A 24,001-nucleotide genomic window follows, 5' to 3' on the forward strand; every position below is an offset into this window, starting at 1 on the left:
CCCAATACTTCAGAGCAACTTCTGCCCTTTTTAGACCCGATAAATGGGTACGGTTATCGAAGATGCTATATACCTTGCGGCTTCTTTTCTTCAGGAGCTGCAAAATACGGTAAGTGAGATTTACTATGCAAAATTTGCCAGCATCCTGCCAGAAATTGTACTAAAAAAAATGTTTTGCAACTTCCTTGACCGTTTTGAAAAGTGTCTGGGAAAAAGGGGTGTTTTTAAGGAGACTCTGTCACCACATTATGTAGGAGATAGGCCACTTATAATGTGATCGGCGCTGTAATGTAGATTACAGCAGTGTTTTTTATTTAGAAAAACGATCTATTTTCACCAAGTTATGAGCGATTTTAGCTTTATGCTAATGATTAACCCCTTCAGGACTGAGCCTGTTTTGGCCTTCAGGACGAAGCTGATTTTTCAAATCTGACATGTCACTTTATGTGGTAATAACTTCGGAATGCTTTTACCTCTCCAAGTGATTGTTTTCTCGTGACATATTGTACTTTATGTTAGGGAAAATATTTGGTCGATAAATTCAATATTTATTTGTAAAAAACACCAAGATTTAGAGAAAATTAGCAAAAATTTGCATTTTTCTAAATTTAAATGTATCTACTTGTAATACCACACAAAATAAGTTTTTTGAACATTCTTTTATTTTTCTAGGACGTTACAAGGCTTAGAACTTTAGCAGCAATTTTTCACATTTTCAAGAAAATTTCAAAAGCCTATTTTTTTTCAGGGACCAGTTCAGTTCTGAAGTGGCTTTGAGGGCCTTATATATTAGAAAGTTACCATAAATCACCCCATTTTGAAAACTGCACCCCTCAAAGTATTCAAAACCGCATTCAGAAAGCATTTTAACCATTTAGGCGTTTCACAGGCATTAAGGCAAAGTAGAGGTGAAATTGACAAATTACATTTTTTTTGCTGAAATTCATTTGTAATAAAAAAAAAAAATTCTGTGACACAGAAGATTTTACCAGAGAAACGCATCTCAATATTTATTGCCCAGATTCTACCGTTTTTAGAAATATCCCACATGTGGCCCTAATGTGCTAATGGCCTGAAGAACCGGCCTCAGAAGCAAAGGAGCACCTAGTGGATTTTGGGGCCTCCTTTTTTTAGGAATATATTTTAGGAATGTCAGGTTTGAAGTGGTCTAGTGGTGCCTAAACAGTCGAACCCCCCCAAAAGTGACCCCATTTTGGAAACTACACCCCTCAAGGCATTTTTCTAGGGGTATAGTTAGCATTTTGACCCCACAGTTTTTTTTTTTGCAGAATTTAGTGTAATTTAGTCTGTGAAGATGAAAATCACCTTTTTTTTTTCTGCGGAAACATAGAATTTTTTCATCTTTACAAGGAATAAAGGAGAAAAAGCCGCCCAACATTTGTAAAGCAATTTCTCCCGATTACGTAAATACCCCATATCTTGTGAGTCCAAACATCAGTTTGACCACAGTGCTCAGAAGGGAAGGAGCGTCTTTTGGATTTTGCTGAATTGGTTTTCAGTGCCATGTCTGGTTTACAATGAACTGGAGGGACCAAAACAGTGGAAACCCCCCAAAAGTGACCCTATTTTGGAAACCACCCCTCAAGGAATTTTTCTAGGGGTATAGTGAGCATTTTGACCCCACAGGTTTTTTGTAGAATTTAGTGGTATTAGGCCGTGAAAATGAATATCAACATTTTTGTCCACTAAAATGTTGAATTTTTTAATTTTCACAAGGGATAAAAGAGAAAAAGCACCCCAACATTTGTAAAGCAATTTCGGCAATACCCCATATAAGGTCATAAATGTTTTTTTATTAGAAATTAATTAACCCTTTCAGGACTAATCCTTTTTTGCTTTTTCGTTTTTCACTCCCCGCCTTCCAAGAGCCATAATTTGTTTGGTTTTTCCATCAATCGAGTGGTGTGAGGGCTTATTTTTTGCGGGAAGAGTTGTAGTTTCTATTAACACCATTTAAAGTACCATAAAATGTACTGGGAAACTGAAAAAAAATAATTTGCCGGCTGAAATTGGAAAAAACTGATTTCCTCCATTGTTTTTGGGGTTTTGTTTTTACGTCTTTCACCGTGCTGTAAAAACTACAATTTTTTATTTTATTCTGCGTCTCAATACGATTACAGTGATACCAAATGTATATAGTTTTTTTTTATATTTTACTACTTTTACAAAGAAAAGACTGTTAAATTTTTTTATTGTTTTGTATCACATTCTGACTGAGAACTTTTTTTATTTTTTGGTCGATTGAGCGGTGTGAGGGCTTATTTTTGGCGGGACGAGCTGTAGCTTTTATTGGTACAATTTTATGGTACATACAACTTATTGATCACCTTTTATCTTTTTTAGAGCTAAGGTAACCAAAAAACAGCAATTTTGTCGTTTTAAATTCTTTTTCTTACAGCGTTCACTGTGCGCAATAAATTACGTTTTACTTCTGCGGGTCGGTACGATTATGGCGATACCATATGTATATAGTTTTTTTATGTTTTTGTAGTGTTTGCACAATAAAATGTAAATTTCTATAAAATTATTTATTTTCTGAGACACCAAATTCTGAGCGCCGAAACTTTTTCTTATTTGTTAGTAAAGAAAAAGCTGTGTAAGGTCTTGTTTTTTGCGGGACCGGTTGTTGTTTTTATTGGTACTATTTTGGGGTAAATGCGACTTTTTGATCACTTTTTATTCTATATCTTGGGAGGGGTGGTGACCAAAAAACAGCGGTGCTGACATAGTTTTTCGTTTATTTTGTTTGCGGCGTTCACAATGCGGAAAAATAACATTATAGTTTCATAGTTTGGGTCGTTACGAACGCGATGATACCAAATATGTGTACTTTAACGGTTTCATTTTTTTCCTATAATGACAGGACAAAAAAGTTTTTATTTTTACACTTGTTTTATTAACTTTTTTTTTCTTCACTTTTTACACTTTATTTTTTTACCTTCCGGTCTGATCGCTGCTAGAATACATTACACTAGGTAGTGTAATGTATTTCAACTGTCAGTGTGACCTGGTCCTCATAGGCTTCCGTACATGGCAGACCCGGAGGCCGTTGTCTGGCCTCCGGATGCCATCACAAGCATCAGCAACCCCCACAATTGCATGGGGGCTGCTGATGTGCTACAAACCCCCTAAATGCAGCGATCGCAATCGAGCACCGCATTTAACGGGTTAATTGCCGAAATCAGCGGCGATGAGCCGCTAATCAGCAACACTGGAGTGTCAGCTGTTGGGGACAGCTGACCTCCCGGTTCCCGAAGCACACCTTGTCGCAGACGGTGTGCATCGGGATCGAGGAAGCCGATCAGGACCAGCCGGTAGTTGGTCCTGATGGGATTCCGTCCATGGCAGACACGGAGGCCATTGTTTGGCTTCCGTTTGCCATGCGAACTATCGGCAAACCCCATGTTTTCAGATCGGGGTCTGCCGATATGCTAGAGCCCCCTAAAATGCGGCGATTGCAACCTATCGCCGTATTTAGGGTATATTCACACCAAGTTTTTTGACGCGGAAACGGCCGAAAATGCCTCCCATTGATTTCAATGGGAGGTGGAGTCGGTTTTCTCCTGCGAGCGGTAAAACTGGCTTGCGGGAGAAAGAAGGGATATGCCATATCTTCAGACGGTTACGCCTCTGACCTCCCATTGACATCAATGGGAGGTAGAGAAAGCGTATTTCGCGACGTTTTATGCCCAAGGTGCTCAATGGCCGCGGGCGAAAAACGCAGCAAAAATCGGCCTGCAGGCAGAGGAAAATCTGCCTCAAACTTCCAAATGGAATTTTGAGGCACATTTTCCACCTGCAAAACGCTGAGTGAACCCAGCCTTAGGGGGGGGGGGGGGGTTCACACGAGCCTGTATTCGGTCCGTGCGGGTTCCACGCGCCACGCATCGACCAATACAAGTCTATGGGGCAGTACAGACAGTCCGTGCTTTTTGTGCAGCGTTTGTTCGCTGCGTACAAAACGCGACAGGTTCAATAACTCTGCGTATTTCGCGCATCACCCACCCATTGAAGTCAATGGGTGCGTGAAAACCACGCAGGTTGCACGGAAGCACTTCCGTACGAACCGACAAACAGCGCACCAGCTGTCAAAAGGATGAATGTAAACAGAAAAGCACCACGTGCTTTTCTGTTTCCGAACATCCAAATGGAGTGTCTTTGAGACAATCGAACCGAACTTCACCGGCTTCGACCGAACTCGTTTTGGCCGAACACGCCAAAAAAAATTCCGGTACGCGACGTCAGGAGATAGTCACTGTCCAGGGTGCTGAAAGAGTTAAACTGTTTCAGCACCATGGACCGTGACTACCGATCCCAATAAACATGAACCTGTAAAAAAAAAAGAAGTTCTGACTTACCGAGAACTCCCTGCTTCTTCCTCCAGTCTGACCTCCCGGGATGACAATTCAGTCCAAGTGACAGCTCCAGCCAATCACAGGCCAAGCACAGGCTGCAGCGGTCACATGGACGGCCGCGTCATCCAGGGAGGTGGGGCCAGATGTCGAGAGGCGCGTCACCAAGGACGCGTCACCAAGGCAACGGCCGGGAGAGAAGTTCTCGGTAAGTACGAACTTTTTCTTTTTTTTTTTTAACAGGTTGCTGTATATTGTGTTCGGCATTCACTGTCGAGGGTGCTGAAAGAGTTACTGCCGATCAGTTAGCTCTTTCAGCACCTTGGACAGTGACGGCCGTCGACTAGCCTCATCTCTATGATGGCGGCTGCGCGAAAATCACGCAGCCGCGCATCAGACACGGATGACACACGCAGCTGTCAAATGGTTTTTGCCCGTGCAAAACGCAGCGTTGTTTGCGCGCGCAAAAACGCAACGTCCGTCTGTATCTGCCCTTAAGCTGTTAATTCACCGAAATCAGCGGCAAATGACCGCTGGCCGGCAAGAGTGGAGTGTCAGATGTTGGTGACAGCTGACCTCCCGGTTCCCGGTGCACACTGTCGCCGACAGTGTGCATCGGAAACAACTCAGTAACTATACGTCCTCGCGCGGGAAGTAACCTCCCGCGCCGACGTATAGTTACTGCCTTGTGTGGGTAGGGGTTAATAGACATGGCGCCCTGGCTGGTAGTGATGTTTATTTACTCTCAAAACACTCCAGTAACGTTAATATGTGTATGCGACAGCATATAGTGAACAACGCAGGATCACTATGTGCTGATTACATGAATGGAGAGAAGTGTATGAGGCTGATTGGTCAGCCTCATACACTCCTCTCCACAACGCCCTCTTGGTCAAAAGTAAAAACACGCCCAGTTGGGCATTAAGAAAGTCATTAGCATAAAGCTAAAATTGCTCATAATTTGTTGAAAATAGATAGTTTTTCTAAATAAAAAACACTGCTGTTACCTACATTACAGTGCCCAGCTCCTTATGTAGGAGATAGGGCACTTGTAATGTGGTGACAGTCTCTTTAAGTCATAAAATATTGGTGTAAAGTATGGTAGAAGTGTCTAGCAAGTTGCGCCAAAAATCGATCATACGATGTGCACCATTGTGAGAAAATGAAGTGTAGTTTCTGCCTGTGGACCGTAAATTAAATCTGTCCCAATGTGTATCATTTTTCTACCACTACGATGATACTATTTTTAAATCAAGGATTGCCTTCAACGTTATCAACTACAAGTAAGAATGTGGCCAGGAACTTGTAGATTATCATATTCAATATTAGTCTGTGTTATAGTATATCAGCGTGGGAAGGCGGTCAGCCAAGAACTCCGATCTCATGACGGCTTTGTCAGATAAATTGTTTCACAGCTTTTGAAGTTCTGAGTTGGTAGAAGGTTCTTTTATAGAGCGGGCTTTTTTTATTTTTTTTTATCAAATACTTTTTATTGTGCGTTTCAACAAATACAGTAACATACACAAAAATAAACACTAACCCCCCCCCCCCCTTCCACTCAACCAAACAGCCAGAGAGAAGGAGAAGGAAAGGGACCATAGCAATGACACAGGAAGTTCTCGCCACGCAGGGCAGACACATTATAGTGACATTAATCTTCATAAAACAATTAGCTCCCCATTTGTCAGAGGGTAACTTAGCGTATGTAAAGACAGAGATATACCTTACCCCAGAGATTCCTTCAAACAGCTATGTGAGTTACTGCCCCCGGACACATCTACAGCAGACACCCAATAGGAAACATAAATACCTAGCTCCTCCCCCTCTATTGCTGAGCAGTGAGGCACAGGCCAGGCTATCAGTTTCTAGCCAAGATGCCCATAATTTGTCGAATTTAGCAGACGCTCCACATTTAAGAAAAACAGCCTTTTCATTGATAAGCAACAGATTCACCTTTGCTATAAACTTGCTTGGTTGGAGTAGAGGGCTGTATCCAATGCTGTGCAATCAATTTCTGAGCCACATACAGCAATCTCCCCACTGCCACCTTCCCATTGGAGTCCGGAGGCAGACCATCTACGAAGCCCAATAGACAAACCTTGGCTCACTGGGTACCGACACCTTCCCCACAATTGTCAGGAGATGGGACCAAAACATCTAGTTGCGGGCAGTCCCACAGCATATGTAGGCTGCAGGATCTAGACCACATCTTGGGCTGTGAGAGTCTACCACCCTCGCTCAGTGAAACGTTGTGGACATCCGCCATTATAATAGAGCACTGGTCATCGTCGATCCCAAGTATATCCCTTTCCCATTTATGCATAGCAACTAAAGGCTATCTAAGAATTTAGACAATAGTGGCTGATACACACATGATATAACTCCTTTTGTGGTACCAGAAGGACCTAGGGTTTGGATAATAGTGTCCTGTTGTAAATTCACTGGTGACTGGGAGAACTGTGTCTGAAACGCAAGCCGTAGTTGTAGATACCTGAAGAACCTACTATGGGGGATATGCAATTCATCCTGAAACTGCTGAAAGGATTTAAAGTCAGACCCGCTAACCAATTGGGAAACCCTCGTAAACCCTGCAGTTTTCCAGTACTCCAAACCATCTAGTGTGAGAAATTCTGGGAGCGACCCATTCCCCCATAAGGGGGTATATGCCGTGTAACCCTGCACCCCTCTCAATTGTTTTAACTTTCCCCCACGTTTTGTGGACAAGGTCTAGCATTGGAAACACAGAACGTCTGCCCGAGAGACGACCACCCTCAACTGCCTCTAATAAAACATCACGTTTCCAATGGTATTGCAGTATTGATTCTGAAGCCTCTCTTATGCGTGCACCCCACTCCTTGAGGTGTTGACCGCGCAGCCAGAAAATATGTCCAGGGGTTAGGGAGTGTAAGACCCCCTTAACTTTGGGCCTCTGCAAAATTTCTAACCGCAGTCTAGGGTGGTCCCTACGCCATATAAGATCTCGGAAAAGGGCATTTATCCTGTGAAACCTGATGAGTGGGATCCTCACCGGTGCATTGTGTAACAGGTAGAGCAATTGTGGCATCAGTATCATTTGTATAAGGTTCACCCGACCCACGACAGAAAGAGACAGCTTGCACCACGCACCGATCTTACGTTTAAACTTCTGTAGTAAAGGATTCAGGTTAAGATCTTCAAAATCAGACAGTCGCCCAGTTACCTCAATACCCAAGTAACGTATCTGCTCAACACATTGGACCAAGGTCCCCAGTCTCGCCAGAGGCTCGGGTAAGGGATCAGTCCGCAGCAATGTCGACTTTTGCCAGTTAACAGCGAGACCGGAGATGCGTCCAAACTCATCAACCAGAGTCATAGCTGCCGTCAGGGAAGAACCAGTATCGCCCAAAAAGAGCAACGCATCATCTGCGTACAAGGCAATTTTGTTTTCGTAGCTATCTTATGTAAACCCTTTAATCGTGGAGGAAAGTCTAATAGCAGCAGCCAGGGGTTCAATAGCAATGGCAAACAGAAGGGGCGAAAGTGGACACCCCTGTCGCGTACCCCTATAAAGTTGAAACCTCTCCGATAAGCTTCCATTCGCTCTAATTCTGGCCTTGGGACTCGAATATAAAACTTTGACCCAGGAGATGAAAACCGGACCTATCCCCATACTGGCAAGCGTGTGCCATAAATATGGCCATTCAACACTGTCGAATGCCTTAGCAGCATCAAGTGAGAGGATGTCCCTATTACCATCATTATCCGGCTGGATCTGTAAGCTTAGAAACAGCTGTCGGATATTTACAGACGTTGCTTTCCCAGGCATAAATCCGGTTTGATATAGTAGGCTTTTAAATGTTTTTTTCTATGATTTGGGGACTTATTATTCTCCACCTTCTAAGTGAGGACTGGAAAGGCAAGGTTATGAGAATGTAAGAAGCAGTTTACATGTGGGAAAGTTTCTGTTGATGCCAGAAGTCTGCAGTTGCTGTTTTCTCCCACTGGAAAAAGGATAATCGAGAACCATGGTTTCTATACCATGAAGGGTGTAAGCTGGGTAGCAGACAAATTGGGGTCATTGGTAGTGCAAGGAGATTAGAGAGAGACTTAGACAAGGTCATATGACAAAAGATTACACCCATAGGTTACTATAGGCAGACAATGGAAGCATGTTCATGTCTTTTCTGGATTCAAAACGAATTGGTGAGTCGTGATCAACACTGCTCGAACACTTACATACAAGAGATTATTTAGAAACAACCAACCTCTAAGATACTGTGATCGGATGGATTTTAAAACCTTTGATTATGAAGCTTTGCTATTCAGCACTATGGGAAAGCAGTGGTAACGACAGTAATGGAAAAGTAATTTTTTTTTGTGGTAGCTCTTTTAAATCCCTACCTGCACGAGTCAGTAACTACATCCTGGCGAGAGGTTACTTGCCGCACCAGGACGTACAGTTACTGAACCGTTCCCAGAGCTCACTGTCCTAACTAACAGTGTCCGGGAGATCAATATATACATATACACACATATTTATAAAATGGCAGCGAGAATTTACACCGCTGAAGAGGCATATGCCATGAACGCGTCTCATACAGACACAGCAAGCGATAAAGAAGATTCATGCTCTCATTCTCTAGTGACCTTGAGGAACCTCCTCGTAGTCGCAGGAGGGTAAGTCCCAGGTTCTGCGTGATCCTGGAACTGCCAGATCTGATTGGTCACCCCCAACCAATTACACCCCCCAAATCCCGAAATTTACTGCTGCGGCAGGAATTCATGTGCAGATGGAAGTGCTGCCTGTAATGTTTTTTGTATTTTTTTTCTGATGATTTGATCCAGCTTATGGTGGACCAAGCCAACCTTTATGCCCAGCAATTTTTGTATATTATTTAGTATAATATTTTGGAACACCCCCTACTCCTCTCATGCCCAGCCCAATAGGTGGCATTCCACTAATTGTGCCGTAATGCAAAAACATTGGGGGTTAGTCCTCAACATCCTACTGGTCCAGGACATTTTATATCATTGTCTTCTGTATCGCAATACATACAATGACCAGACCCCGCTTTCTACACTTTAGTGACAACTCCCAATGCCCCCCTCCCGCAGAATGACCCCAATTTTGATAGACTTTTTAAAATTAGGCCCCTCATTAACATTTTATCCTGAAATTTTTCGTTCATTTACACCCCTCCAAAAGACATTTCAATTGATTAATCCCTGGTGTACTTCAAGGGCAGGCTGAAGTTTTGCCATTATTTTCCAAATAAGCGCACCAGGTACGGCATCCAGGTCTACAAGCTGTGTGAATCTGAGACCGGATACACATATGCTTTCTGGATTTATGAGGGGAAGGACAGGACAATACAGCCCCCAGATTGTCCCCTCCTGCATGACAACCAGTGTGAAGATCGTATGGGGCCTCCTGCACCCACCGTTAGATCAGGGGTACAACTTGTGCTTGGACAACTGGTAAACAAGTGTACTCCTGTTCAAATGTCTAATAGGCAAAAAAACAGTGGTGTGTGGGACGGTTCGGAAAAAAACAGCGGCAGCTTCCCAAGACCCTCATCGGCCAATCCCTGCAAATTGGCGAAAGCAGGGCATTGTTGCAGGATGGGATCCTGTGTCTCAAATATAGAGATACAAAAGATGTCTGTATGTTGACATCTACACATGATGCCAGCTGCACCCTTGTCCCCACATGTGGCTTCACATCACCACGATGAAGCCTGTGTGCATTCAGCTATATAAAAAAATGTATGGGGGGGGGGGTTGATCTTAACCCCTTAAGGACATGGACTAGTTGGCACGTTCAGGACGCAGCCCGATTTTTCAAATCTGACGTGTGTCACTATATGTGGTAATAACTCTGGAGTGCTTATACCTATCCAAGCGATTCTGAGATTGTTTTCTCGTGACACATTATACTTTAAGTTAATGGTAACATTTTGTCTGAATTCAGTATTTTATTGGGAAAAACTCCCAAATTTTGAGAAAAACTGCAAAAATTTGCATTTTTCTAAATTTAAATGTATCTGCTTGTAAGACAGATAGTAATACCACACAAATAAATGCTAATTAACATTTCCCATATGTCTACTTTAGATTGACATAATTTTTTGAACATCCTTTTATTTTTCTAGGACATTACAAGGCTCAGAACTTTAGCAGAAATTTCTCATATTTTCAAGAAATTTTCAAAAGGCTATTTTTACAGGGGCCAGTTCAGTTGTGAAGTGGTTCTGAGGCGCCCATACAATGCAGATCCCCATAAATCGCCCCATTTTAAAAACAACCCATTAAAGTATTCAAAACAGCATTTAGAACGTTTATTAACCCTTTATTTTTTTTTGCAGAAATTCATTTTTAATACTTTTTTTAACAGAAGGTTTTACCAGAGAAACGCAACTAAATATTTATTGCCCGCATTCTGCAGTTTTTCTAAATATCCCACATGTGGCCCGTGTGTGCCAATTCACTGAAACACAGACCTCCGAAGCAAGGGATCGCGTAGAGGATTTTGGGGCCTTCTTTTCATTCGAATATATTTTAGGCACCATGTCAGGTTTAAAGAGGTCTTGTGATGCCAAAACAGTGAAAACACCCCCAAAAAGACACAATTTGGCAAACTACAGCCCTCAAGGAATTTATCAAGAGGTATAGTGAGCATTTTGACCCCACAGGTTTTTTGCTGACTTTAGTGGAATTAGGCCGTGAAAATGAAAATCACCATTTTTTCTAATAAAAGGTGGAAAGGAGAAAAAGCACCAACATTTGAAAAGCAATTTCTTCCGATTACGTCAATACCCCATAAGTGGTCATAAACTGCTGTTTGGACACACGGCAGGGGTCAAAAGGGAAGGATCACCATTTGGAATTGATCTGGAATGGTTTTCGGGTGACTGCGGGACCAAAATAGTAGGAAACCCCCAAAAGTGACCCATTTTGGGAAACTACACCCCTTAAGGAATCTATCTAGCGGTATAGTAAGCTTTTAGACCCTACTGCTCTTTTTCATAATTTATTGTAATTAGGCCGTAAAATGAATATCAACATTTTATTCACTAAAAAGTTGAATATTTTTATTTCCTCAGGGATAAAAGGAGAAAAAGCACCCCATCATTTGTAAAGCAATTTCTCCAGAGTACGGAAATACCCCACATGTGCTCATAAACTGCTGTTTGGACAAACGGCAGGGCTCAGAAAGGCAGGAGCGCTATTTAGCATGCAGATTTTGCTGGATTGGTTTTTGGGCGCCATGTCGCATTTGCAAAACCCTAAGGTACCAGAGCACAGTGGAAGCCCCCAAGAAGTGACCCCATTTTGGAAACTACACCCCTCAAGGCATTTAACATTTGCCTGGACATATGACAGAGCTCAGAAGTGAAGAGCAAGATGCGCATTTGAGGTCTATTTTGGGGATTTTCAGAGCATTGGCCCTGAGGTCAAATAGTAAAACAAACCCCCAAGTCGTGACCCCCATTTTGGAAACTTCACCCCTTGAGGCATTTTAAGGGGTGCAGTGAGCATTTTGCCCCCACAGGTTTTTTTCCATTAGTAATTACCGCACAGCGGATGGTGCAAAGTGAAAATTTAAATTTTACGCCCAGTTTGTGCCAACCAAGAAACACACCTCGTAAACTGCTAAGCTGGTTCTCAAGGGTATGGCGATGCCATATATGTGAACGTGAACTGATGTTTGGCCACGCTGTAGGGTTCAGAAGGGAGGGAGCGACATTTGGCTTTTGGAGCGCAGATTTTGCTTGGTAATAGTTCTGTTTGGGGTTTTGCTGGCATTTCAGTTTATAATGTGGGGGCATATGTAATCTGTGCGGAGTAAATCAGGGCATATATAAGCTGTGCGGAGTAAATCAGGGCATATGTAAGCTATGCGGAGTACATCAGGGCATTATAAGAGGGTGTAATAATGCGGTAAATAATAATTCATAGATATGTGGCCCGTGTCGCACTGATAAATGGTGCCCAATCTTATCCACTTTTGGACACACTGCAGATTTTGTGTTGCCATATTCTGAGAGCCAGAACTTTTTTATTTTTTAGTCAGAAAAGCTGTGTAAGGACTTGTTTATTGCGAGATGGGTTGTAGTTTTTATTGGTACTATTTTGGGGTACATGGGACTTTATGATCACTTTTTATTCCATGTTTTGTGAGGGGTGGCAGTGTTCTTTTATTGTTTTGTTTTGCGGTGTTCACCGTGTGGGAAAAATAACATTAAAGTTTTATAGATTAGGTCGTTACGGACGCGGTGATACCAAATATGTGTATTTTTTTTAATGTTCTCATTTTTTTCCTATAATAAAAGGCTTATTCTAGGAAAAAAGTCAGTGTTTGTTTTTATTAACTTGAAACTTTTCTTTTTACACATATTCAACTTTTTTTTTTTTGTCCCACTAGGGGACTTGAGGGCCTGCACCTCTGATCTTTACTCTAATGCATTGCACTACCCACGTAGTCATTCACTGACAGTAAGCCTATTAGGTCCCGTCTGTGGGCGGGGCCTAATAGGCTATCAAACGTGGCAGACCAGAAGGCCATTATCAGGCCTCCAGTTGCCATAGCAATGATCGGCATCGTCACGATCACATCATGTCGATCCCTACAAACCACTAAGATGCTGCAAACACTTTTGATCGCGGCATCTAAGGAGTTAATGGCAGGGATTGGAGCTACCTCCGTTCCATGCCGTTACAGCACGGTGTCAGCTGTAACATACAGCTGACACCAGCGGCTGATGTCGCAGGCTCCGCTTCTGAGCCTGCGCCATCTTGTTACTGCAGCCGGACGCCTTGGGCGGGACCTAACAGGCATCTGTTCTAGCCAGACAGGAGGCCATTGTTAGGCCATTGTTAGTCATCGGAACCCCGCAATTTCATTGCAGAATTCCGATCTGCTTGTAAACACCATAGATGCAGCGCTCACTTTTGAGCGCTGCATCTAAGGGGTTAATCGGCCGGATCGGAGGCTAGCTCCGGTCCTGGCGTTGAAGCAGTGATTGTGTTAAGCTGTAGTAGACACAGTACCCTGTTAACGCTATGACTTAATAGTATGTCAGTTCGCGTTAACAGTCCACCGCCCGTGACATAATAGTACGTCACAGGGCGTTAAGGGGTTAATGAACAGGTTTTAAAACCATATAGTGCCATGAGAAAAAGTAAAATCTGGTACAAGAAATAGTCAGTGTACCTTGTGCAGAAGGCACGTTACAATTCATTTTTTAGTAAAACAGGAAAGCTGGCCACCTGGATACATGCTTGGAGTATGTATTCACTGTATTAGATTGTTGAGGTGTTTCGTTCATTAAAGTCTAAAATTTGTTACAGCCTGAAGAAACGATTAAAATTATGATTATTTTTAATTATTCAATTGTAAAAACTGGCTCGTAAGCCCAATATACCCTAAGTACAGGCACAAGCAAGCGGTAAGAGATATGAGAAGCGTCAGTAGGCGTTAAGACGTACATCCACCCACTGATCGTGCACTCTCCTTATGATATATGCTTTCTCTGGAACCCTTGCCACAAATTGTATAATCCAACACGTTTCAGTATCCCCTAGTTTATGGGGTACGTCATCAGGGATTATGTTTCATTGATATATGGCCGGTTAGCACTGTTTTGTGCTTATAATAGTCTCCCAGCGTGTGTACGGCTCTAATGCACTGGCCGCACACGTGCAGGAAAAACGCCGGATATTTAAAGGCTTAAGCCCTCCCACCGACTCACGTAGGTTCACCTGCCGACCAATCCGCATCGAACACGTCATTGCTGACATCCCGGATGGTGGCGAGCCTCCAATGTATCAGCCAGTCAGCGCGCCCGGATACCAAAGCGTCCCTAGTAACACTGGGGAGCACCAGGCGGTTTGAACTCACATCGTATTCAGCACAGGATTGTAGGTAAACAATACAAGTGTAACTGAAGCTCTGTGCATACTCATGTTCCCCATTAGTCACAGAGTATATCAGACGAAAATAAAATGCTTCTAAATACCAACATCAGAGCGATAACAGACGGGGCCCCCCACGATATAAAGACACGTATACACTGTAGATGTCACATATATTGTGTTTCCTTATGGCCATGGAGTACTTCAAAATACATAAATTAAATTAAAAAAATATATAAACATTTTTTTAAACATATTTTTACTTTTTGAAAGCCTAAATAAGGTACCATCGAACATGTATGAGTCCACACCTGAATAAGGTAGAATAGAGTAAAATGTAGGAGCCAATAACAGGACTTGGGTATAGGACCGGGAATAGATGTTGTGGTATGGTAAATACCGGTACACAAAATAGTAAATACAAAAATAATAGTAAATTTGCTACTTAGGGTATATTGTCCATCCAAACCCGGACTCTGCATGAATGACTGCTTCCAAATCTGCCACACCTCGCTGGATTAAAAATTGATACTTTTAAAATCTTCACCCGCATTCTGGTCTTTTACGCATTTTTAAAATTGGACACTGAAAAAAAACCTATAACAAAACTAAAAACCCTCATTATACCCCTAGATGAATACATAATGGTATGTTCACACGGCCTATTTTCAGACGTTTTTCTGGCTGTAAAAGCCCGAAAAACCGGAAGCAGAACGCCTCCAAACATCTGCCCATTGATTTCAATGAGAAAAACGGTGTTCTGTTCCGACGGGCCGTTTTTTTACGCGGCTGTTAAAAAATGGCCGCGAAAAAGTAGTGCAGTTCACTTCTTGGGACGTTTTTGGAGCCGTTTTTCATAGACTATTGAAAACAGCTCCAAAAACGCAGCGAAAAACGCCCTTGACAACTGCTCCGTATTTTCAGACGTTTTTGACTCAGCGTGTGAACATACCCTAATACTATGCCCAATGTGTATGATCTGCACGACTTTTTAGACCTATGCTGGTGCCAAAAATCATCCAAGTAAAAATAAGGCCTCAAAAGTCTTGCGGTGCTCCTCACTTCCAGGCACTTCTATGTGTCCAGACAACATATTTAGACCGCTTTGGGAGGTAGCTCTGAACTCAGAAGAAATAGTCCAATAAATATTTAGGTGCTTTCCTTCACTTACATGCTGTGTCTGAAAAATCTGTCCTATAAATGACGCGTTTGTGAAAAATGTAACATTTTATTTTTCATGCCAGATTTCCACTAAATTCAGCAAAAAAACTCTAGGGTCATAAAAGTGATCACACCTCTAGATAAATTCTTTGAGGGGGGTGAAGTTTCCAAAGTGGGGTCACTAATTGGGGGTCTCCACTATACTGGTAGCTCAGGGGCTCTGCAAACGCGACATGGCACCCGAAAACCATTCCAGCAAAATCTAAAAAGCCAAATGGTGCTCCTACCCTTCTGAGCCCTGTGCCCATACAGCAGTTTACGACCACATATGGAGTATTTCTATATTCAGGAGAAATTGTGTATTATTGAATAATTTGGGGCTAAAGCAACATTTTATTGGAAAAAATGCAATTCCTCATTTTCACAGCCCAATGTTTATAACTTTTATAAAGCACCAATGAGGGGTGTATTTTCCAAAATGGGGTCACATCTTGGGGGTTTCCATAGTACTGGTTATATAGTTACATAGTTACATAGTTAGTATGGCTGAAAAAAGACACATGTCCATCAAGTTCAACCAAGGGACGGGAAAAGGGAAGTAAAAAATTTCTACACATAGGAGCTAATACTTTTTTGTTCTAGGAAATTATCTAAGCCTTTTGTAAAGCCATCTACTGTCCCTGCTGCGACCAGCTCCTGCGGTAGGCCATTCCATAGATTCACAGTTCTCACAGTAAAGAAGGCTTGTCGCCTCTGCAGGTTGAACCTTTTTTTCTCCAGACGGAGGGAGTGCCCCCTTGTTTTTTGAGAGGGTTTTACATGGAACAGGATTTCACCATATTTTTTGTATGTGCCATTAACCCGTTAGTCACCGCCAATACGCCTTTTAACGGCGGCCACTAACGGACTTTATTCTGATGCATATGCCTTTTTATGGCACTGCATCAGGATAAAGTAAACAGAGCAGGGAGCGTCAAATCTCCCTGCTCTCAGCTGCTAGAGGCAGCTGAATGCTGGGAGCGTCCCTGCTCTGCCGGGTGAGATCGATATTAGTATCGATCTCACCCGTTTAACCCCTCCGATGCGGTGCACAATAGCGTGCACCGCATCTGAGTGGTTTTGGAGAGAGGGAGGGAGCTCCCTCTCTCTCCCACCGACACCCGGCGATACGATCGCCGAGTGTCTGTGTCTCTAATGGCAGCCGGGGGCCTAATAAAGGCCCCCAGGTCTGCCATTAATGAATGCCTACTAGATCATGCCGGAGGCATGACCTAGCAGATGCCTGTCCGTTTTAAACGGACAGGCAGTAATATACTGCAATACAAAAGTATTAAAGTCCCCTAATGGGACTAGTAAAAAAGTTTAATAAAGTTAATTTAAAGAGGCTCTGTCACCAGATTTTGCAACCCCTATCTCCTATTGCAGCAGATCGGCGCTGCAATGGAGATAAGAGTAACGTTTTTTTTTTTTAAAAACGAGCATTTTTGGCCAAGTTAGGACCATTTTTATATTTATGTAAATGAGGCTTTCTAAAGTACAACTGGGCGTGTATTATGTGTGTACATCGGGGCGTTTTTACTTCTTTTACTAGCTGAGCGTTGTGAATAGAAGTATCATCCACTTCTCTTCAGAACGCCCAGCTTCTGGCAGTGCAGACACACAGCGTGTTCTCGAGAGATCATGCTGTGACGTCACTTCCTGCCCCAGGTCCTGCATCGTGTCGGACGAGTGAGGACACATCGGCACCAGAGGCTACATTTGATTCTGCAGCAGCATCGGCGTTTGCAGGTAAGTCGATGTAGCTACTTACCTGCAAACGCTGATGCTGCTGCAGAATCAACTGTAGCCTCTGGTGCCGATGTGTCCTCGCTCGTCCGACACGATGCAGGACCTGGGGCAGGAAGTGAGTGACGTCACAGCGTGGTCTCTCGAGAACACGCTGTGTGTCTGCACTGCCAGAAACTGGGCGTTGTGAAGAGAAGTGGATGATACTTCTCCTCAGAACGCCCAGCTAGTAAAAGAAGAAAAAACGCCCAGATGTAACGAACACAATACACGCCCAGTTGTACTTTTACTTTAAACACGCCCAGTTGTACTTTAGAAAGCCTCATTTACATAAATATAAAAACGGTCATAACTTGGCCAAAAAAACATTACTCTTATCTACATTGCAGCGCCCTTCTGCTGCAATAGGAGATAGGGGTTGCAAAATCTGGTGACAGAGCCTCTTTAAAAAAAAATTTGAAAAAAAATGAAAAACCCAGCTTTTCCCCTTACAAAATGCTTTACTATTAAAAAAACAAAATAAAGTAAAAAAGTTACACATATTTGGTATCGCCGCGTCCATAACGACCCCGACTATAAAAGTATTACATTATTTAACCCGCACGGTGAACGCCGTAAAAAATGTAATAAAAAACTATGGAAAAATTGCTGTTTTTTGTGAATCCTGACTTTAAAAAAATGTGATAAAAAGTGATCAAAAAGTCGCATCTACTCAAAAATGGTACCAATAAAAACGACAAGTCTTCCCGCAAAAAAAAAGCCCTCATACAACCGCATCGGCGAAAAAATAAAAACGTTACGGCTCTTCAAATATGGAGACATAAAAACAAATCATTTTGAAAAAAAAAGCGTTTTTACTGTGTAAAAGTAGTAAAACATACAAAAACTATACAAATTTGGTATCGTTGCAATCGTAACAACCCGCTGAATAAAGTTATTGTGTTATTTATATCACACGGTAAACGCCGTTGATTTAAGACGCGAAAAAGGGTGGCAAAATTTCAGGTTTTGTTCTATTCCCCCCCAAAAAAAAGTTAATAAAAGTTAATCAATAAATAATATGTCCCCCAAAATGGTGCTATTAAAAAGTACAACTTGTCCCGCAAAAAACAAGACCTTATACAGCTATGTCGATGCAAAAATAAAAAGGTTATAGCTCTTGGAATGCGACGATGGAAAAACTTAAAAAAATGGCTTGGTCATTAAGGTCTAAAATAGGCTGGTCATTAAGGGGTTAATATATTTATATAAATTAATCATGTCCCCCCTTAGTCGTCTTTTTTCAAGGCTAAATAGGTTTAATTCTTTTAATCTTTCCTCATAACTTAGATTCTCCATGCCCCTTATTAGCTTCGTTGCTCTTCTTTGTATTTTTTCCAACTCCAGGGCATCCTTTCTATGAACTGGAGCCCAGAACTGAACTGCATATTCTAGATGAGGCCTCACTAATGCTTTGTAAAGTGGTAATATTACATCCCTGTCCCGCGAGTCCATGCCTCTTTTAATACACGACAATATCCTGCTGGCCTTTGAAGCAGCTGATTGACATTGCATGCTGTTATTTAGTTTATGATTTACAAGTACACCCAGATCCTTCTCAACAAGTGACTCCCCCAGTGTAGCTCCCCCTAGGACATATGATGCATGCAGGTTGTTCGTACCCAGGTGCATAACTTTACATTTATCTACATTAAACTTCATCTGCCAAGTGGATGCCCAAACACTTAGTTTGTTTAAATCTGCCTGCAATTCACAAACATCTTCCATAGTCTGAACTATATTACATAGCTTGGTGTCATCTGCAAAAATAGAAATAGTGCTACTAATCCCATCCTTTATATCATTAATAATTAAGTTGAATAATAGTGGTCCCAGCACTGAACCCTGGGGTACACCACTTATTACCGGGGACCATTCAGAGTAGGAATCATTGACCACAACTCTCTGGATACGGTCCTTGAGCCAATTCTCAATCCAATTACAAACTATATTTTCTAAACCTATAGTCCTTAATTTACCCATTAGACGTCTATGAGGGACAGTGTCAAATGCCTTTGCAAAGTCCAAAAACACTAAATCCACAGCGGCCCCTCTGTCTAGGCTTCTGCTCACCTCTTCATAAAAACAGATTAGGTTAGTTTGAGAACTTCTGTCCTTAGTAAAACCGTGCTGGCTGTCACTTATAATGCTATTTATTGTCACATAATCCTGTATATAGTCCCTCAATAGCCCCTCAAACATTTTCCCCACGATGGATGTTCAGTTTACTGGTCTATAATTACCCGGGGAAGACCTAGAGCCCTTTTTGAAAATAGGCACCACATTTGCCCTGCGCCAGTCCCTTGGCACTATTCCAGTCACTAGAGATTCTCTGAATATTATGAAAAGGGGGACAGAAATAACTGAACTAAGCTCTTTAAGAATTCTAGGGTGTATCCCATCTGGTCCCGGGGCCTTGTGCACATTTATTTTATTTAATTTAGCTTGGACCATATCTATATTCAGTCAATTCAGTATATCAACTGATATATTAACAGCACTGGCACCTGCTACATCAGCTGCTCTTTCTTCAGTTGTTTATACAGAGAAAAAGAACCCATTTGGTAACTCTGCCTTCTCTTGATCCCCTGTCACCAACTCCCCATTACCACTATCTAGGGGTCCTACATCTTCAGACCTTGGCTTTTTAGCATTTATATACTTGAAGAACTTTTTGGGATTTGTTTTACTATCCTTGGCCCACCTGACTTTCATTTTGTATTTTTGCTAATTTTATTACATTTTTACAGATTTTATTAAGTTTTTTATATTTTACAAAGGCTGCAGATGTACCCTCAGATTTGTATTTTTTAAATGCCCTTTTTTTGTCATGTATTGCCCCTTTCACAGAAGGTGTAAGCCATGTGGGATTTAATTTTAGTCGTTTATACTTGTTACCTATAGGAATAAATTTTGCACTATAATAACCCAAAGTAGATTTGAAATTCTCCCATTTATCATTTGTTCCATTATTTGACATTAGTTCTTCCCAGTCCATATCCTGAATTGCAGCCTTCATCCTGGGGAAATTGGCTTTCTTAAAATTAAATATTTTTGCCCTCCCAGCCTGCGTTTGTTTTTTACAGTATAGGTAAAATGTAACTATATTGTGATCACTGTTATCGAGGTTTTCACGAACATTGACATTCCCAACAAGCTCTGCATTATTAGAAATGACCAGATCCAACAGAGCTTCACCTCTAGTCGGGTCTTCCACAAACTGGCCCATAAAATTTTCCTGCAACAGGTTGAGGAAATGTCTCCCCTTTGCAGTTGAAGCCGAACCATGACACCAATTAATATCCCTGAAATTAAAATCTCCCATTATCACTACAGTACCAACCTGTGCAGCCCGCTCCATCTGTTTATATAGCTGACCTTCCATCTCCTCAGTTATATTGGGGGGTCTATAGATTACACCAAAAGTAATTTTTTCAGTGTTTACCTCCCTTTGTAATTCCACCCACAAGGTTTCAACCTCCTCACAATCTTCACCCACTATTGTCTCTTTCACACTCACCTTCATATCATTTCTCACATACAGACATACACCACCACCTTTCCTATTTGTCCTGTCTTTACGAAAAAGTGTAAAACCCTGTAGATTTACAGCGCAGTCATGTGAAGAGTCCAGCCATGTTTCAGCAACACCAACTATATCTATATTTTCTTCCAGTATCAAGGCCTCCAGCTCCCCCATTTTGCTTGCTAGACTTCTGGCATTTGTGAACATACACTTTAACTTGCCTTTCAGTTTTTCACTTTTATTATCAGAAATGTGATTTGACATTATTTGGGCATTTTTAATTTCACTGCTGTTCTGTAACAAAAGGATCTCCTTATCCTGTTGTCTAGTCCTCTCCCCACATTCTGTTTCTCCCCCCACCAATATAGTCTGACCCCTCTCTAACCTGACTACCCCTTTATTTTCTACATTGACCTCCCTCCTCAGCCCTAGTTTAAATACTCCACCACCCCATCTAGAATTCTCTCCCCCAGCACAGCGGACCCCCTTCCGTTTAGGTGCAAATCATCTGCAGAATACAGTTTGTACCCCAATGAAAAGTCAGCGCAGTGCTCTAGGAACCCAAATCCTCCTCTACACCAAGACTTAAAGGGAATGTGTTGCGAGTTTTTTTATTTTTTTTAAATTGAACAGTTAGTGTAAAAATGATTAAACAGTGTTCTAATTTTTAACTTTTTTTCACTAGTCAGGAAATATTACAAATTAGATTCTAATTTATAATATTTCCCAGTGCTGGTCACTAGATGGAGCAATTCCCAAAATTGCAGCATTGCATGTGGTAAAGCAACCACATTGCTTTATGCTGCAAAATTTGGGAAAACTCACTCGCTCTAGTGAGCTCTCAGAATCCCCCCCTCCTTTATCCTGGCTAGTGCCGGGAGAAACGAGGGGATTGAACGATCAAACCTCCTACACTGTGTGTCGCCATTTTTTGAGCTAACACACAGTGTAGTAGGTTTACGTACACTAGTAAACACACAGTAAAACACGAACATACATAGAAATAACTTACCTGCTCCAGTCGCCGCCGCGACCGGAAGTAGTAATCTTACTGTCCGGCCGCGACTTCCGGTCTACAGGAAAATGGCGCCGGATGGCGCGCAGTTCAACTTGGGCTGTGTGGGAGCGGCGCATGCACCGTTCCCACACAGACGGCGTACAGCATAGTGAATGGAACGGGCCCCGTTCACATTCACTATGGGACTGTAGCTGCCGTATTCCATGTCTGTATGTGTCGTTAATCGACACATACAGAATTGGAAAAAAAAAATGGCAGCCCCCATAGGGAAGAAAAAAATAGTGTAAAAATAAAAAAGTAAAACACAAACACACAAATAAATATAAAAGTTTTTAATAAAACACTAAAACCAAACTGATGTAAAAAAAATTTTTTTCGTGACACTGTTCCTTTAAGCCATGCATTTAACTCCCTGAGCTCCCGCTGTCTTTCCTGTGATGCACATGGCACAGGCAGTATTCCTGAGAATACAACCTTGGAGGTCCTTCCCTTCAGCTTGTAGCCTAGTTCTTTAAAATTATTCTTAAGGCTCCTCCACCTACCATTTATTCTGTCGTTTGGTACCGACATGGACCACGACAGCTGGATCATCACCAGCCCCTCCCAGCAATTTGTCCACCCGTTCCACCACATGCCGAACCCTGGCACCAGGGAGACAGCAAACCATTCGGTTGAGGTGGTCTTGGCGACAAATTATTCTATCCGTCTTCCTGATTATAGAATCCCCTATGACTATCAATTGCCTTGGCTTACCTGCATTACCATCCCGCCGATGCGACAAATGCGACATAGCAGCCAAAAACCATTCAAGCAAAATCTGTGCTTCAAATGGCGCACCTTCCCTTCTGAGCCCAGCCGTGTGCCCAGGCAGCAAATAATGGCCACATATGGGGTATTGCCATACCCGGGAGAACCTACCTAACAATTTATGGTAATAGTATCTCCGATAACACAAGCTGGACACAAATATATATATTTTTTTTAATTTTCTTAACCCCTTCCCGCTCCTGGACGTACTATTAGGTCATGGCAGCTGTATCGTTCGCGCTCCATGACCTAATAGTACGTCTCGGGAGTAACGGCCATTTCGGCCGTCCTCCCGACACATACATGAGCTGTGACAGCTGCTGTCTCGTACAGCAGCTGCCGCAGGTCCTACAGTGGGGACCGATCGCTGTGTCCCCGCTGATTAACCCCTTAAAATCCTCGTTCAATAGAGATCGCGGCTTTTTAGGGGTTAAGCTACCATCGCCGGCCTGCTACACGATAGCGGCCGGCGATGGTTACTATGGTAACCGGACACCAAACAATGGCGTCCGGCTAAGCCATCGACGGAAGCCTAGTGGGTCCTGACAGTCAGGACCCACTATGCTTGCTGTCAGTAAGCAGCTGACAGTTCTAATACACTGCACTACGCATGTAGTGCAGTGTATTAGAATAGCGATCAGGGCCTCCTGCCCTCAAGTCCCCTAGTGGGACAAAGTAATAAAGTAAAAAAAAAGATGTGTAAAAATAAAAGTAATAAAAGTCAAAATCCCCCTTTTTCCCCTATCAGTCCTTTATTATTAATAAAAATAGATAAATAAACAAACAAATAAACTATACATAATTGGTATCGCCGTGTCCGTAACGGCCTGAACTACAAAATTATTTCGTTATTTATCCCGCACGGTGAACGGCGTAAAAGAAAATAATAATAAACCGAACCACAATCACAATTGTTTGGTCACTTCACCTCCTAAAAAATGGAATAAAAAGAGATCAAAAAGTCGCATGTACCTAAAAATGGTAATGATTGAAACTACAGTTCGTTACACAAAAAATAAGTCCTCACACGGCTTTATTGATGGAAAAATAAAAAAGTTCTGGCTCTTAGAATAAGGTAACACAAAAAATGAATGATTTTTTACAAAACGTATTTTATTGTGCAAACGCCATAAGACAAAAAAAAACCTATAAACATCTGGTATCGCCGTAATCGTATCGCCCCGCAGAATAAAGGGAATATGTCATTTATAGCGCATGGTGAACGCTGTAAAAAAAAATAGAATAAAAAAACAATAGTAGAATTGCTGTTTTTTTTAGTCACCACGCCACCTAAAAATAGAATAAAAACTGATCAAAAAGCCGCATGCACCCCAAGAAAACTACAATGGATTCCTCAAGGGGTCTAGTTTCCAAAATGGGGTCACTTTTGGGGGGTTT

The sequence above is a fragment of the Rhinoderma darwinii genome, chromosome 1, assembly GCF_050947455.1.
Source record: "Rhinoderma darwinii isolate aRhiDar2 chromosome 1, aRhiDar2.hap1, whole genome shotgun sequence".
Lineage (NCBI taxonomy): Eukaryota > Metazoa > Chordata > Amphibia > Anura > Rhinodermatidae > Rhinoderma > Rhinoderma darwinii.